General features: G+C 37.7%; 1 protein-coding gene across 1 annotated transcript in view; it reads right to left on the reverse strand.

The window, feature by feature from the left end:
• Positions 1–1,930, reverse strand: part of DCN (decorin) — a 42,153-nt gene extending 40,223 nt beyond the window's left edge. Inside the window, exon 1 of the mRNA XM_003989110.6 lies at positions 1,675–1,930. The gene's annotated coding sequence lies outside the window, so the exon portion shown is untranslated. The remainder of the gene's footprint in view (positions 1–1,674) is intronic.
• Positions 1,931–16,979: the final 15,049 nt, after the last annotated feature.

A 16,979-nucleotide genomic window follows, 5' to 3' on the forward strand; every position in this document is an offset into this window, starting at 1 on the left:
CAGAGAACGCCCGGTTGTTTCACTAACTCAAAAAAAGAAATGTTGAACATGAGCTCAGAAGAATATCATCATTTATATGTGTTTCCTCTTGTTAAAATGGTGCAAATTCTCTGCACAATATTTTTCTTGGTTAAAGCTGAACACAAACAGGAAGTTTATAGCTTTCATTACTTATATCACTTTGATGCATGTGCGTGTGTGTGTGCGTGTGTGTGTGTGTGTGTGTGTGTGTGTGTGTTCATTTTAACCCTGAATGTCCTGGAGGAGAATATGTCAAGAAACTTTATACAAATTCCCCCAGGAGATTATTTCTTTAAATTATTGTCATCATACTTGAAGATGCAGCATCTTAAAACAATTAGTGGGGGCTATTGATATTAATAATTTTTAATCATTTTTCCTTCCTTAGTATATAAGAAAAATAAACACAAAATAGCAGTTGCCCTGTGGAAACCAGATTATTTGCTGACATATTATATTTCCCAAGTTTCTTTGAAATTGTTTTAAGCATTCTCAAAAAGTATGACTCCTTCCTACCTGCTAATTGTTAGGTATAATGTCACTACTGCACTAAAGCTACTTGCCCCACTTTCTAAGTGTTTCATCAAAAATAATAACTTCTGTCTCCTTAAACTACTTCAGCCCATTAAATTCACTATGTAATTCAGATCACCATTTGTAGGATGTCATTTATGCCTTTGGTGTGACTTTCAAAATCCAAATTTAACCCTCAGGAGATTAGTAAAACTATAACTACAGACAAAAATAAAAATCCCCCAGCACTAGGTGAATGGAAAACCTCAATAATAACAGAAACGATTTAAAAATAGACAATAAAAAAGGCATTTATCCACAAATAAGGGCTGCTATAGGAGGCATTTGGTTCTTTTTCTGGTCAAAATAGCAATAGGAAAAGCAAAACCACAGGAATTTATGTCACTGGGAGCCCACTTAACCAGGGGTCATCGGTGGTACCCTCTTTTGAAATTAGCAAGAAAAATAACCTACACCCTAGTGATGTATCTTACAATACAATTTCATTTGCATTGAGAGTACTGACTGGGTCTTATCTTTCCCTGTAAGGAATTATGTAGCTAACTGTGAGATTTTCTTTAATACACAGCATAATATTTGCAATATTTATTTCCACCTCTGTGATGATAATTTCTGTTCTTTTCTAGGTTGTAGAAATATACATTTAACTTCTGCAGCTCATCACCAGAGTTCACATCACTGAGGTTTTAAAAGTTCTGAACATATGCAAGAATTCAGGAGGGGACTAAATCCTTAAATACATACATATAACCCAACTACAAATTCGATGCTGATCTAGAATACTTTTTTTATAAATACTTTCTAAAGAGGTAAAACATTTCATTAGTACAAATACAAAATATATCAATATAGATACTCATGGTGTTAGGTTACAGTTTTTTTAATAAACGTCTTTGCAAGAACAGAAAGAACTAAAACAATGCATTCAACCATTTTACCAAATATTTAACTTCTGTCTTCAAGCAATACTTGTTTAAAATGCTGCATAAAGATTATCAAAAGTTTAGCACGATTTTTTTTTCTCTCCTTTTTCTCACCAAACAATTCCTTTTTGCTCTCAACTTGATCGAAGTTTTATTAGTCTGTAGCAGAGTTCAGGACAATTATTGAAAACCATACCTTTTAATCCGGGGATTTGCCACAGGAGCCCTCAAAGCTGAGATGTAATTACACTAAATATTCAGCCCCAGCAAAAGAGTTTGCAGGTGTGGAAAGGAGGAGGGGGTAGGTGCTGCTCTGTGACTGTCACTAGGTTGAAAACCTCCTGCTTCTACTCCATAGCACGGTTAAAAAATAAGGTTTCCCTCAATGAACACAATCCGGCTGACACCCACATTAGATCATATGGTAATGATATGTCTCTTGTATTGCAGCCAGAAAGTTTATCGACCTTTTTTCTCCCCATTTGCTTTATTCCTTTTGCATCTGCTTAAGATTCTAAACTGCTTATGTGGTAGAGAGGGGCAACTTGATTTGAAATTTGTTTTATTGTGTGGATTCATTTCCCTAAAACATTGTAGCTAAAGGGTTTGCTTCCCCACCCCCAACCTCACTGCACTAGCCACCCTTTCTAGTCTTGTTTATAAGAAGCATTTATACTTCCAAACTGACAGTTTTTCTTGCTATCAGGATGTGTAAATCCAGCAAATGGAACAAAATTAATCTTGTAGTTATTTTAAATGTGGTCTGCAGAAATAAATGAGTAGATTTATGTGAAAATTTTCATTCAGATTCTTACTTGCCTTGGGCTGTTTGCGCAAATTCAAGCACTCTGCTGTGGAGTTTTCCTGTGTATTTTGAACATATTTCTAGTGTCCTGGAAAAAAGTCATGATTTTTTATGAAAAGAATATCACGTTATTATTATTTCCTTACTCATAGTTTATAATCTCTCTTGTTGTTTACCAGCCTTTAGGTTTCTTTTTATTTTTCTAAATAAAACACATAGATACCAGAAATGGGTTTCATTTTAATTTAGCCTGTATATGAAAATTTTGATTTTCATGGACCACACTTTTATATAATCCAGAATTTTGAAAAGGCAACAGAGTCTATGGCTCTTTTCAAATTTCAGTAAATAGCAAAAAGGAAATGTAAACACAAGGAAAGATATTTATTTAGCCACTGGAAAGCTTTTTTGAGTTTTTCTTAATTCCCTTGCTGGATGCTCTTTAATTCTTTTCCTCTGTGTCTCTATGTTTTGACTTGTATCTTTATGCCATGGCCCCTAGGCTGTTACCAGGTGGAAACTTGAAATCCACATCTGTGAAACATGAGAGGTTAACCCTCCCCTCCTCCACCTTCCCCTCCCCTCCTCTAGCCATCCAACTACACAATTCTACAGTAAATACTTCTGCCTTAATGAAACTTGAAGGAATTAAATTCCTGAGTGGATATCTAAAGGAGGGGAGGGGTGCTGTCACATGATATTTTTCCTTGTTTCCCAAGACCAGCCTCCCTTAATTTTACAACTCCCTGCCCAACACCTCCTCTCTTTGACATCTAATAACCACATACCCAGTTATTTGGATCATTTAGAAAAAAGCCAAGAATTATTTTCCCTGGACATTGGTGCAAAGTCCATGATCCCCTTATGTGGAATCAATTACATTTTCCTCTTGAACTCCTCTTGTATCTATTTCTTTCATATGACAGGTAATCCCTTCTTCTTCGTATTGTAGCTTTTTATGTATGTGTCTTACCCCAAGGGAGGGAGCACATCATTTTCTTTTGTAGAGTGCTCTCATCCAAGCACAGTCATGGTATACAGTAAACTCTCAAGAAACACTTGGTGAATGACCACATAAAGTCAGTCAGATCTTTGGCTATGGATTCCACCATGATTATTGTTTTGCCCAGTCCTGGTTTGCTCCTTATCAAAACTCAACCCTACCACAGAGTATATAATGAATAATGGCGATAATTGTTGCTGAAGAGAGAGAAAGGGGTGGGAGGATAAGGATATTAAGAAGAAGTAGGAGAGGCAATGGAAAAGACGACACATTATCTCAATATGTAGATACTTTCATAAAGCAGAGACATTTTGGTTATGGTTCACATCTGGGTTCTTTCTTCTGATGGTAAGTGTATGAATTCAGACAATACTTAACATCTGAGTCTCAGTTCCCATATCTGTATGATAGGTAAAAATTATTACCTAACTCAAATTGGAAAGAAACATTGGAGAGAAAACTAAATAAAGCAATATACATAAAGCATACAACGCAGAACATGTCCCAGTTAATTAAACTCTCCAAAAATGTTAGCTTTTTTTGTTCTGATGTACATCACAGCAATCCTTTGAGATGAGCAAGGGAAATCGTCTTTACTCTGTCCATTTTACAGATTAAAAAACAGAAGTCCAATGATCTGCCCAAGTTCACAGAGCTGGTAAGAAGCACAACAGAAACTAATGCCCCATTCTTCTTGAACCTAATCTAGCTTTCCATTATTGGACTAGATTTTAAGAAAGATCAAACTCTTAAGATATAAAAAACTAATTAGCAAAATTCTTGGGCAACATGTATTTGCAGACTAGTTTAAGATCTGTGACCAAGTGACAATTCTTTCTACACTTTGTATTTGTGCAAGAACAAATCTTTCCTCTTTTTTTTTTTAAATTTCAGTAAGAACCCCACTTCTAAAACCCCAAGGATTTTACCAACATCATCTGATTTAAAATCTGTTCTAGGGTGCCTGGGTGGCTCAGTCGGTTAAGCATCTGACTCTTGGTTTTGGCTCAGGTCATGATTTCACCATGGTGAGATTGAGCCCCACGTCAGGCTTTTTGCTGACAGCATGGAGCCTGCTTTGGATTCTCCCTCTCCCTCTCTGTCCCTTGTACATTCACACAATCTCTCTCTCTCTCTCTCTCTCTCTCTCTTTCTCTATGTCAGATATAAATAAACATTTTAAAATATAAAATTTGTTGTTTAATTAGATGTTAAGTTGTATACTGTCACACCCACTTTTAGGTAGGAGACACTAAGACACAATAAAGTCATATGCAGTTAAGTCACAAAGATGCCACGGGGCTATCATCAGAATCCAGGTATCTTGCAATCTAGTGGGAAATGGAACACTTTTGAGGCTAGAAGTAGTGCTTGTGCAGGCAGCCGAAACTTACCCTGGCTTGGAACGCTTGGGGGTAGGGTTTACTGAAACCTTGGCTGCCTTATAATTATTCAAAATATTCAAATTCAGAGCACATACCACATCTGCTGTTAAAGACACTTAAACTATGATTTCTACTGACAACCCACTAGTTAACAGGGTAACTATATTCTACATGTTGTCAAAGTTCATTTCAAGGCTAGTCACTCTTCCTCACCAACATCAAATACAAGTGATTTAAATTGTACCTGTATATTAAAGATGTGAAACATGCCAGAATTTAGAAAGGTCTCCTTTGGACACCCTTTTATTTTCTAAGAGGTCTGGAAACAAGTGGTTATCTTCACAAACCTGATGTGACTGGTTTATTCTTGGACTGACTCTTCAAAGTCAGGTCAGGGGCTGCAATGGTGCTTTATTTTGTCACCCAGGACAGGTATTTTTTCTTTAGCCAAGAAAGAAGCCTCAGGTGAAGTTCAGGACAGGCTTGAATGCCGGGTGGCTTGAAACACAATCTGGTAGTAGAAAACTATGGCCTTGGCCATCTTTCTTTCCCACAAGCCTCCACTCCCCAGACCCCTCACCATCATGTTCAGTGTACTTGTGCCTTGTATAAATAACCGAACCTCTCTGACACTCAGGTTTTTAATCTATAAAATGTGGATAAGCATAGTATTACCTACTTCATAGGTTTGCAGGGAGGTTTAAAGTAGGTTAGTTCATATAGCTAAATAACTGTCTGCTTTGCCTTAGGTATAACATCTTTCTGGGTTCTATGTCCTGCTGAAAGGCATTCATGGACTTCATAAGGATCCAGAGACTCTAGGTGAAGAATCTCTACTTGAGCAATGAAACGGTAATAGGAATAAACATGGGACATGGAAAGTTATGAATGACGATAAGGAAAAATTATGGAGATATGTAGCTCTCTTTTACCACAGGGATGTATTCAATTCCTGAATTCTCTGCCTCTTTTCTTGAACACTCAGGAGCATCTCGTTTATCAATGGCAGTCAAGGGATTTTTGTTGTTTTCATAAATTAAGTAGTTTGTACTGAAACAACAAGTCAACATTGATTAAATATCTGGTAGTGTGAACAAAGAACATACCTTTCTGTTACCTAGGAAATTTCCCATAACTTAGCAAATAACTGATCAGTCAACCAGCAGATACTGACTGAGGGATCACCGTGTGAGAAAATATTAATACTAGGCGCTATGGAAGATACCAGGAAATAAGAAGGGCAATGTGAAAGGCATGACCTTAAAGAACTCACATCGGTAAGGAGATAGGACATAATCTACCTATATATATTGAATATATATTTATTTAAATATATATATTTAATAGCACTTTAGAGTTATCATACCATGAAACTGATAATGCATTATATAATTATAATTCCTAGGCAAAGTAAAGTATGCTATAATTAAAAATAATGGTCTTAGAAAGGCAGAGGAGGGGTGGGGGAGAGATCATTTTACACATGGATAGTTAGGTAAGTGTTTATGGAGAACAAGGTACAATTTGAGCTGAATCCTGAAGGCCAAAAAGAATGTGAAAGAAGAGAGAGAGCTTTTTAGTCTGACAGAACAACGCTATCAAAATCTTGGCAATGGGAAGGCGAGAGACAATAAATAAATCAATGGGGCTTAAGTGGATGTTTTCTTTCAAAGAAGCCATGGGCCCTTTTGTCATCCTTGAATATTCAACAACTGCCATGGTGTCTGACATGTTGAAGTCACGCAGTAAATGAATGTCCCTGTTTATGGTCATAACTAACAGGAGCTGAAGTAAGAAATGAAGGTAGGGTTTGTGAAAAGACTTGAAAGTCTCCCATAGGACACTCGTTTACTCATTCATTTGCTCACCAAACACACTTGGTGGTTAATATCTACCAATTAATGTGTTGTCAGCTGGATGTTATCAAAGGTATTTGGATGAGGTAATATATATATAATACCATGATGAAAGTTTTATTTTAGCAAATAAACGCTAACAAGTTTCTGCAGGGTGGTGAAACTAGAATCAAGGAAACTAGTAAGGAAGTTCTTGCTTTAGTCTTGATGTATTAATACCTTAGGAACAAGCAGATGGACATGGTGAAAATAGGCCCACTGCCCAGGAAGCTGCTGTGATATATTAAGGATGCATGTTTGGAGCACCGGTTCTTGGTTGTGTTCTTTCAGTGCATTATCTCAGGTAAGACTCATGATAACCCTATCATTGAGGCATATTATAATCAATTCTTGTTATCAACTTTTGTAAGATTGTATTTGTAAGTGATCCCTACACCCAATGTGGGGCTGGAACTCACAACCCCAAGGTCAAAAATCACATGTTCCTGAACCACCTGAACCACCTGAACCACTGAACCACCTAGATGCCCCTCGCATAATCAATTCTAAAAGCACAGAGCTGAGGCTTGAAGAAGCCATGCCCTCCCCTGTTCTCTGCCATCCTAACCAGATGCTTTTGTCATGTAAGCAAAGACAGAGTCAACTTCTTTACAGGCATCTTTCTCTCCTGGGAGAACATTCTTTAAATGGAGAAGAGTCACATATCAAAATAAAGCTACGTAAAGCTCTGGATGTCTGCAAAACTCATAAGGAATTGACCATCTTATATGAATTCAACTTTTAGGGTACGAAAATGATTTGTAGCCTTGATGGTGACTCTAGTGCGAGAAATTAAGGAGAAATCATGCAATCTGAATTATGGGCTTAAAAAAAGGAAGGATTAATGTAGAATCTTTCCCTGCGAAGTTTCACACAGGGTAAGACTTCATGTTGAATGAAGGCTTCCCACACTGAGCGAAGGCAGAATTGTTGACATTTTACAGAGGACACCAGCTCAGGAGATGTGCATCTTGGGAGTGAGTGGAAACTACAAAAGAGAGAGATAAAAGCCAGACCTTCCCCTTTCCTGGAAGACCACCTCCTGGCCGAGCTCCTGCCTGATTACTTACTAATTGACTGGTGCTACTGGAAACAAGGCATGCTACCATAAACCCACTGAAGCACTCCTTTGGCAATGCTATGCTTCCTGTCCAAACAAAGGAAAATATACTAGATGAGGATCAAAGTTGAGTTCAAGCCCAAGATAAGATTGAATCAAATAATGTGCAATGCCTGAATTGCAGAAACAAAGAACACCCTGTATTTGTAATTACTTTCAACAGAGATCACTTCATTTTTCAGGGAGGTAGCACACATCGTGTGATCATTGAGTACACAGACCCTGGGGCCAGACAGACGACTCAGGTTTGATTCTCGGCTCTGCCACTGATTATCTGTGTGACCTCAGGCGGTTTCCCCATTCCTGATCACACCTTATTTCACAGGACGATACAGTGAGTCTATATTTGTAAAGAGGGTAGAACAGAACCATGGAGGAGAAGCTCTGTGAGTTTATGTCAAGTAATGAAAATGTTAGAATGGGCCGAGGACTCTAAGAGATCGTTTTCTTCTTCGTCTTGTTTTTCATTCGTACTCCAGCCTGAAAGTTCTGTCCTGTTTAGTTTGGAGCACTCAAATGCAGGTCATGTCTGTGCAATGTGTATTGGCTGTGTGGCACCTATTTGGTCTGTAAATATTCTCCTTTCTATTTACCTTGTATCCTAGGAAAAGTAAATGCTCCGCCACAGAATAGAGCCCTCCAGAATTTAAGTAGGCAAACGCATGAAAAGTGTTGTTCTAATGTCTGTTCTGTACAATAATGACTTAGTTTAGGAACTTGTTTCTGAGATGGTTATAGTCCCTTGAGAACTATTTGATTTGATTCAAGTTGTCCCTGTAATAACAATAATTCATTCCTTGTAATTTGCCTTGTTGAGGTTATTTCTTTAATAATTCATGAGATGAATTTTTTGATGCAGATATATATTAACATGACAAACAAAGTGAAACATGCTTTCCCATTTAAATCATATGAGAGCTTTTATATTTGGAAACAATCCTGTATTTTGAATAAATCCACTTCAAATACTTGAGGAATTATTACTCTTCACAAATGATTTATATGCTCATTTTTAATAGAATGATGTCTAAGCATATCATTTATAAAAGGATTAAATCACCAATATGAGCACTTACTTTATAATTATGAGTCTATGGGGATAAAAAAGAAAATTGAGGCATGATCACATTTGGTGTATCAGGTTTAAATCTCTTTGGAGCTTTCTTCATCAAAAGGTTGGCTTCTCATGAAACATCTTCATTCCTGGAGGCCATTTTCAGTAACTTCCCTAGCATTACTCATGGTCTGAAACAATACGAAATCTAACCAGAAACAGAGCATTTAATTCTTCCCATAGGCCAACAACCATAGAAGTTTGTGTTATCAAAGCAGCACTTTAAATAGGTGATTTGGTAAACTTCTGAATGATAAGAACATTATGTGCCTCTCTGATGAGAGTAAAACCACATAGCAAAAGCTGCTGAGAGATTATAGGAAATATTGAGTTTTTTTTTTTTTTTTTTTCATGTAGTTGTGATGAGGGAGCCATAAGGCAAGCTGACAGGCCAGGCCACAAACACCACCCCCAACCCCCCACCCAGGCGGGATATGTGTGATGTTCCTCAGGCACTCCTGGCTGCCCAAGAACAAAGGAAAGGGGAAAAACAAATGGCTAACTGATAGAAACCATCATCCCGCAGGACCTAAGTCTCCATCACCCCTCCGTAGTCATGTGGGAAACAAAAAAGGAGACGGCAGATAGAACTAAATTTCCTTATAACCTGAAGCCCATTGACAAATACTTGAGGCAGGCAGAGTAAAATGTTTCTCCAGGAACTCCTTTACTGTCTTAATGTTAATGCTTGGCTAGAGGGAAAAGCAACTTTAGCCTGACAATAGCTAGGCTTCCACTATGGCTGAAGTCTTCTTTAGCATATGAAAATCTCACTGGAAACTTCCCCTGGACTTTACCTCCCCCAACCCCATAGTATATAACCAGTCTTTCCTCATGGTCCCTGGGCAGCTCTTCCTGCCTATAGGTCCTTTCCCTGTGTTTCAATCAAGTCACCTTTTTGCACCAAAGACACCTTCAAGAATTCTTTCTTGGTTGTTGACTCTGGACCCACAAACGCCACTGTCACCCCCCCCCCAAAAAAAAACCTCATCAGTTGCAGATCTTGATGGTGGCTAGCTGGAATGTTTTCATACATGGTGACACCCACATTACACGAGGAAGTATTTAGTGATGCCTTTGCAAATCTGGTGGTTTCAAAGGCTGTGTGTGTATTTGTGTGTGTGTGTGTGTGCGTGCGTGTGCATGTGTGGTAAAAATATACATAACATGTTATCACTTTATATTTTAAATGTTCAATTTGGGGGCATTAAGTACATTTACAATGCATCCACCACTACTCTCCATTTCCAGAACTTTTTATCATCCCACACAGAAACTCTGTACCCACTAAACCATAACTCATTTCTTTCTCCCCTTTGTCCTCATTAAACCCTATTCTACAATCCCCATAGATTTGCCTATTCTAGATACCTCATTTAAGTAAAATCATACAATAAATTTTTAATTTAGAAAAAAAGCTTTCTGTTTTTTTGTTTGCTTGTTTAAAACTATGTATATATTTAAGTGAGAAGATAGTGAATGTAAGGAAATTATCACAAGGGCTTCTTCAAAAGAAAGGGTTTCTTCTTGGAGAACATCCCTGGTCTCAACCAATAAATCCTAGTCATTGGGCCTGGGGGCTTGCTATGTTTATGTCATAGAGGAAATTGAAAGACACCTCACATTTTTAATTAAAATCATTACCAAACTGAGCATAACAATTAAAATACACAGATTGTCTATAGAAAGCAATTCACCCAGAAAGTTTTAATGTCACCAAGTGTTTGTTTACAAGCGTTGAGGACATAATCTGAAGACCAGCTAATGCATTTGGAATGATGGTACTAACTCCTTATCACCAGGCATTTATTTTCAGTTCTCTGCTCAGTCTTGATAACTGAGCTTCAGTAAAGTATCTGTGTCTTGTCACAGCAGTTCTGTGAAACCAGGAATATAAGGCCATGTTTTGTGATTATAAAATACAGTTAGACCAACTTAGCATAATCAAATAAACCTTGGTCTTGCTAGAAATATTTTCTACACAAGCTGGCTGTTTTGAGGAAAGTACTAAAAACACGTTCTTTCTGAAAGAATAGCATCTATTTCTGTAAAGCGCTTTCAAAATATTGAGTATGTTGAAATTAACAACTAACCACTTAAATGTTTAATTCCAAACAAGAGAAATAATTTAAGCATCATATAAAGATTTTGAGGGAAAAAAAATCAGTATTAGACCAAAGGTACCTCGGGAGATGTGAAGTTTCTTTCATTGATCATTTAAGAGCCATAATGTAGTTCACCACAAACTTAATGTATACTAATGTATAACTTATGTATAACTTAATGTATACATACTTAATGTATACCCACATCCAGGGTATGGGTACCGGAATGAAAGCTCCATTGGGGCAGGGATATGTGCTTCTTTTGTTTACTGCTCTGTCTCTTATGCTTCAAACAGGTACGGCACATAGTGGGACAAGGTAAATAGTTGTTGAAAATTAGCCCTTAGGACCTAAGGTTCCACAAACCCCAAGGCACCCACATTCATTTCTTCCGTGTTACCTGCCCTTAAGCAACTAGAAGAACCTGTCTTTGCTGACAAAGTCCCCTTAGATTGGCAGAGGATCAAGTCAAAGTGCCACCTAAGCCGAGTACCATTTCTGAGGGGTAATTTTGAGGAGCTCAGCCCTTCCAGCTTCCCTGCCTTACTGCAGAGTTGAGACATCACCATCCCTGTTTGTTCTTCAAAGCCCCACAGATGACACCCAGGCACTCACACACAGAATAGCAAAATCACATCTGTCTAAATTTTTCTTATGTGCCTCTCCACTTCCATTTCCAAGCCCAAGCTTTTCCACACTGCAACTTTCCGTTACCACTGCCATTTCCCCCATAAGTTAGTGACCCTCAAAATTCAGTCAGCTGATGACCAATGGCGTAAGTTTTTATCATCTGTTTTCCTCCATGATTATGTATGTTACTTATTGATCATTCTTTATTTACTTAATGGTTATTGTTCTAAACAATAACAAAATCTGAAAAACCACATCATTGTATGGTAGTTGTATTTTCTGTTACATGCTTAAGGAAATATGAAATTATTCTAATAAAGCTGTTCATCGATGGATCATCTAAAATCACATCGCCTGTTATCAATGGCAGAGGTTTTACTCCTTGGGAAATATTTAATAACCCCTAATCCAAGACTTTAAAAACCAAATTCCAATATTTTATATTTAATTTAATGTTAGTAATGATTAGTCCATAATAGATGTCAGGCATATACATATTTGGGGGCTTCCCACCTAAGGCTGCTTTAGTTTGTTGGAATCAGTTGGGAAATATATCCTTAGTTCTTCATGTTTCTGAAATGACACAGAGACTCCCAATAGCAGCAGTGTAAGGGCTACGATAATCTTATTTTCTATGTGTTAAAACTACTCTAAATGGGTCCCGGGCTGATCGGACACTCTTCTCTTACTGGGTGAAGTTACTGGAGCAGGTGTCAGTAGTCTAAGTCTCAAGGATCTTCTAATACCCTATAAATCCCACATTAGATCTTGCCTAACCGATTCCCTTAATTAATGCCTAATCCTGTGTCCAGTCTGGCCCCTCAGGATTTTCCTTGACACTTGGGACGCTTATGTGTACCTATAGTCAGAGATATCTCAGGTCAGGTTCACCAGGAAGCAGATTCTGAGCCAAAGCTTTCTTTCGGGACGTTGACTGGAGAAAGCTCTCAGAAACAACCCTTGTAAGGCAGAGAGGAAGCAGGATGAGACATATGGAGCATTGGTGCTGCGTTGCAGTGACAACCTCAGCCTCAGCTGGTCAGGCGGGAAGCTCTGAAGCTGAAAGGACTTGAGACTTAACTTGAATTCCTTTGGCAAGGCAGCTGAACTTCCGCTCCCCAACATCGGCCAGAGGAATCATCCCTGGGAGGGGGCTAAACTTTAGGCAAAGTAGCTCCCTTCACCAATGGGACCCTGCTGTGAACTGTCAGTCTTCAAAAATTCTGGCAGCTAGAAGGTGAGTGTCTCAATCTCTGCTGAGGAGATCTGGGCGATGGTCTGTGGCCCATGACAGCAGGCACAAGGGCTTCCAGCCCTATCATGTAGGGAAAAACAAGCTATGTTTTCACATGAATCAAGCTCACATGGGGCACCTTTGTGGCTCAGTCAGTTAAGTGTCCAACTTTGGCTCAGGTCATGATCTCACGGCTCATGGGTTCGAGCCCAACATCAGGCCTTGTGCCAACAGTGTGGAGCCTGCTTGTAATTCTTTCTCTTTCCTTATCTCTCTGCCCCTTCCACATTCTCTCTCCCAAAGTAAATAACTAAACTCAAAAAAAAAAAAAAAAGAGAGAGTTCATAGTATTTTCCATTACTTTGAAAAGGTCTTTGTAATTGTTTATCTTGCTACACTATGAGTTGGTTAAATGTAGGGGCCATGTCTTTTCAACTTCATCATTCCTGACGTATAGGTCATATGGTTGCTCCATAATTGTTAAATCATCGAAACTAAACCACTAGACATTTGGCACAAGTCCCTAAACAAAATACAATGGATTAATAGTATATAAAAGTCATGAAATGGGCTAATAGACTCATACGTAACTGTTTATATATTGTTGAGAGGCTAGAAATGCTAAGTGGACTATATTTTTGATTTTGTTATAAAGTGTGATGAATTATAACTTAATCCAGGGGTTTTCAAACATGCTACCATGTGGTTGAGGAAAGTGGTGTCTGATTCTCCCCCAAGCCCCTCTGCAACCAGGGCAATACTGACATTTTATGTTCACGTGATCCCATCCCTAAGAAAAAGGCCCATAAAAATCTAACAGTGTCCAACAGTCATTTCCTAGTACATCTGTGAAGAAAACATGGCGTCTCGGTCCATACCGGCCATTACAATAGAATACCAGACACTGTGTGGCTTACAAACAAGGTATTTTTTTCTCACAGTTCTGGAGGCTGGGAAGTCCAGGAACAGGCGTTGGCAGATTCAGTGTTTGGTGAGCTCCTGCTTCCTGGTTCAGAGACCATTGTCTTTTTGCTATAATCTCACACGGCACCTTCTCTCAGGCCTCTTTTATAGGAGCGTGAATCCCACTCATGAGGGCCCAACCCTCATGACGTAACTACCTCTCAAAGTCCCTGCCTCCAAATACCTTCACACTGAGGATCAGATTTCAGTATATGAATTTGGGGGGAATACAAACATTGAGTTTATAACACACTGTACTCCAATTTCTCATATTTACAAACAGGCATATAAAAATTAGAGGTACCATGTCATTTTTTAAAACTTTGGCTCTTCATAAGATTAATTTTTTAATTTTTATTTATTTATTTTGAGAGAGAGCGAGAGAGAACAGGGGATGGGCAGAGAGAGAGAGAGAGAGAGAATCCCAGGTAAGCTCCAGGCTATCAGCACAGAGCCTGACACAGGGATCAATCTCATGAACCGTGAGATCATGACCTGAGCTGAAATCAAGAGTCTGATGCTTAACCAACTGAACCACCCAGGCACCCCTATAAGATTAATTTTTTTTGAATTTTGTCTAGTTTTTTAAGATGAAATTGGCTACAGATCTTTCTTCTTTTGTAATATATGCACTTATCGCTATAAATTCCTTCTTACCACTGTTTTTATGGTATTCCACAAGTTTTGATAATTTGTATTCTCATTTTCATTTGCTTCAAATGAAACTTTCTCTTCTTTGACCCAAACACTCGTCTTCTTTAACCCAAAAGTTATTTAAAATTTCAAATATTTGGGGTTTTGACCACTATCTCTTATTTCCACGGAGTTTGAGAACATACCTTGAATGTTTTCTAATCTATTAACTTGGTTAAGGCATATTTTATGTCCCAGCATGTGTTCAATCCTGATGACTGTTCTCTGCAAGCTGGCGAAGGATGTGTCCTCTGCTGTCATTGGTTGGAGCATTCCATAAATATCAGTTAGATCAAGTTGATTGATAGTGATATCCAGGTTATATATATTCCAATTTTCTGCTTGATCTATTACTTACTGAAAGAGTAGTGTTGAAGGCATCAACTTTAGTGGTGAATTTGTTCATACCTGCCTTCAATGTTATCAGCTTTTGTCTAACTTGACTTGGCACTTTGTTGTTAAGTACGTACACATTTAAGAGAAATTAAAATTTACTTCTTTATCATGATGTGATGCTCATTTATCCATGATAATTTTCCTTGCTCTGAAGTATGTTTTGTTTGCAATTAATACAACTTCTTTAGTTTTATTTTGCTTATTGTTAGCATATTTTGCTCTATCCCTTTTAACCAATCTGAGACTTTGTTTTTAAAGTTGGTTTCTGTGAGACAATGTGAAGGTGGGCCTTGCTTTTTTATCCATTCTGACAGTTTCTGAATTTTAATTGGTGTTTTGACCATTCACATGGAGAACTATTCTTGACATAGTTTGGTTAATATCTAACATGTTTATAACTTTGTTCTATTTGCCGAACTTGTTCCTTCTTTCTTTTTTCCCTTTTTCTGCTTTGTCTGTTTTTTTAAAATACATTTATTTACTTTATTTATTTATTTATCTATTTATTTATTAATTTAGTAAGTGGGGGAAGGACAAAGAGAGGGAGAGAGAGATTCCCAAGCAGGCCGTGCACTTATAGTGCAGAGCCCTACACCCAAACTTGTGGGGCTCAAACTCACAAACTGTCAGATCATGACCTGAGCTGAAACCACCAGCATCAGATGCTTAACTGACTGAGCCACTCGGGCACCCAGCTATTATGACTTTATAAAAGTTATATTTTATATCAAATAAGAATAAAAAATAAAATATTTTTATTTTGTCTTTCTTTATTTTTTCCTCTGACAGCCTTCTTTAGGTAGATCCAAGTTTGTGGCTTATATCATTTTCCTTCTGCCTAAAGAAATCTTTTGACATATTTTTGTGTGTGCATACAGGTATGCTGGCAATAAATTTCTTCAGTTTTTGTCTAAGGAAGTTTTTATTTATCTTTCACTTTGAAGGATAATTTTTCCAGATATAGAATTCCTGGCTGGTACTTATTTCTTTCCTTTCAACATTTTCAATTCATCCCACCTTGTTCTTCCTTACATGATTTCTTATAAAAAGCAGTCCACTGTATACTTGTTCTTCTGTAGGTAAGTACATTTGTTCCCCTCTGGAGAACTTTTTTTGTCTCTCTCTTTTGGGGAGGTGGGAAAGAGGCTCTAAGTACAAATTGCCTTGATGTTGTGTTCCGGTGTGGATCCTGCTTAGTGTTTTCTGACCTTCCTGGATCTGTGGTTTGGTATCTATTATAAATTTTGGAAGACTTTCAGCCATTATAACATCAACGTTTTCTCTCTTTTTCTGCTATTACAATTATGAGTATGTTATATCCTTTGACATTATTCTACAGTTTGGGGATGTTCTGGGTTTTGTTTCGTTTTGTTTTGTTGTTTTGTTTTTTCTCATTGTGTCTTTCTCTTCAAATGCCAGTTTGTGAAGTTTCTATTGATCTATCTTCAAGCTCACTGATTCCTTCTTCAGACATGTCTTATATCTAATTTACTAATGCACGTGTCACGGGCATTCTTTGAATCTGTTATGAATTTGGGATTTCTAGCATTTCTTTTGTAATTTTTCTCTGGGTTTTCATCTCTCTACTGTTACCCAACTGTTCTTTCATGTTGTCTATTTTTTTCCATTAGAACTGGTAACACATTATCAAAGTTTTTAAAAATCCCCTGTGAATATGCCAACATCTACATTATACATTAACGTTAACATATACATTAGGATTACTTTGTTTCTTATTTTTCCTTGCTTTTTAGCTTGCCTTATAATTTTTTTGTTGAAAGCCAAGCATGTTGTATTAGGTGAGAACTGAGGTCAATAGGCCTGTAGCATGAGGATTTACATTAATATGTTTAGGAATTGGACTGTGTATTTTTTGTGGCTTTAAGTGACAAAAGTTTCAAAATCTTCTAATGCCCTTGGGGTGTCTCCTCACTTGCCTTTGGATTTTCCTAAGTACCCTTCCTCAGAGGGAGTGCCATGAAGTTCTTTTTACAATAATCTACTGTTATTATAATGGAGCTTATTATTTGTTTAAGTTTATTTATTTGTTTTTGAGAGAGAGACAGAGAGAGAGAGAGAGATAGGCAAAGAGAGAGGGAGAAAGAGAATCCTAAGCAGGATCTTCATTGTTAGCACAGAGCCCTACGTGGGCTTGATC

The sequence above is a fragment of the Felis catus genome, chromosome B4 (genome assembly GCF_018350175.1).
Source record: "Felis catus isolate Fca126 chromosome B4, F.catus_Fca126_mat1.0, whole genome shotgun sequence".
NCBI lineage: Eukaryota > Metazoa > Chordata > Mammalia > Carnivora > Felidae > Felis > Felis catus.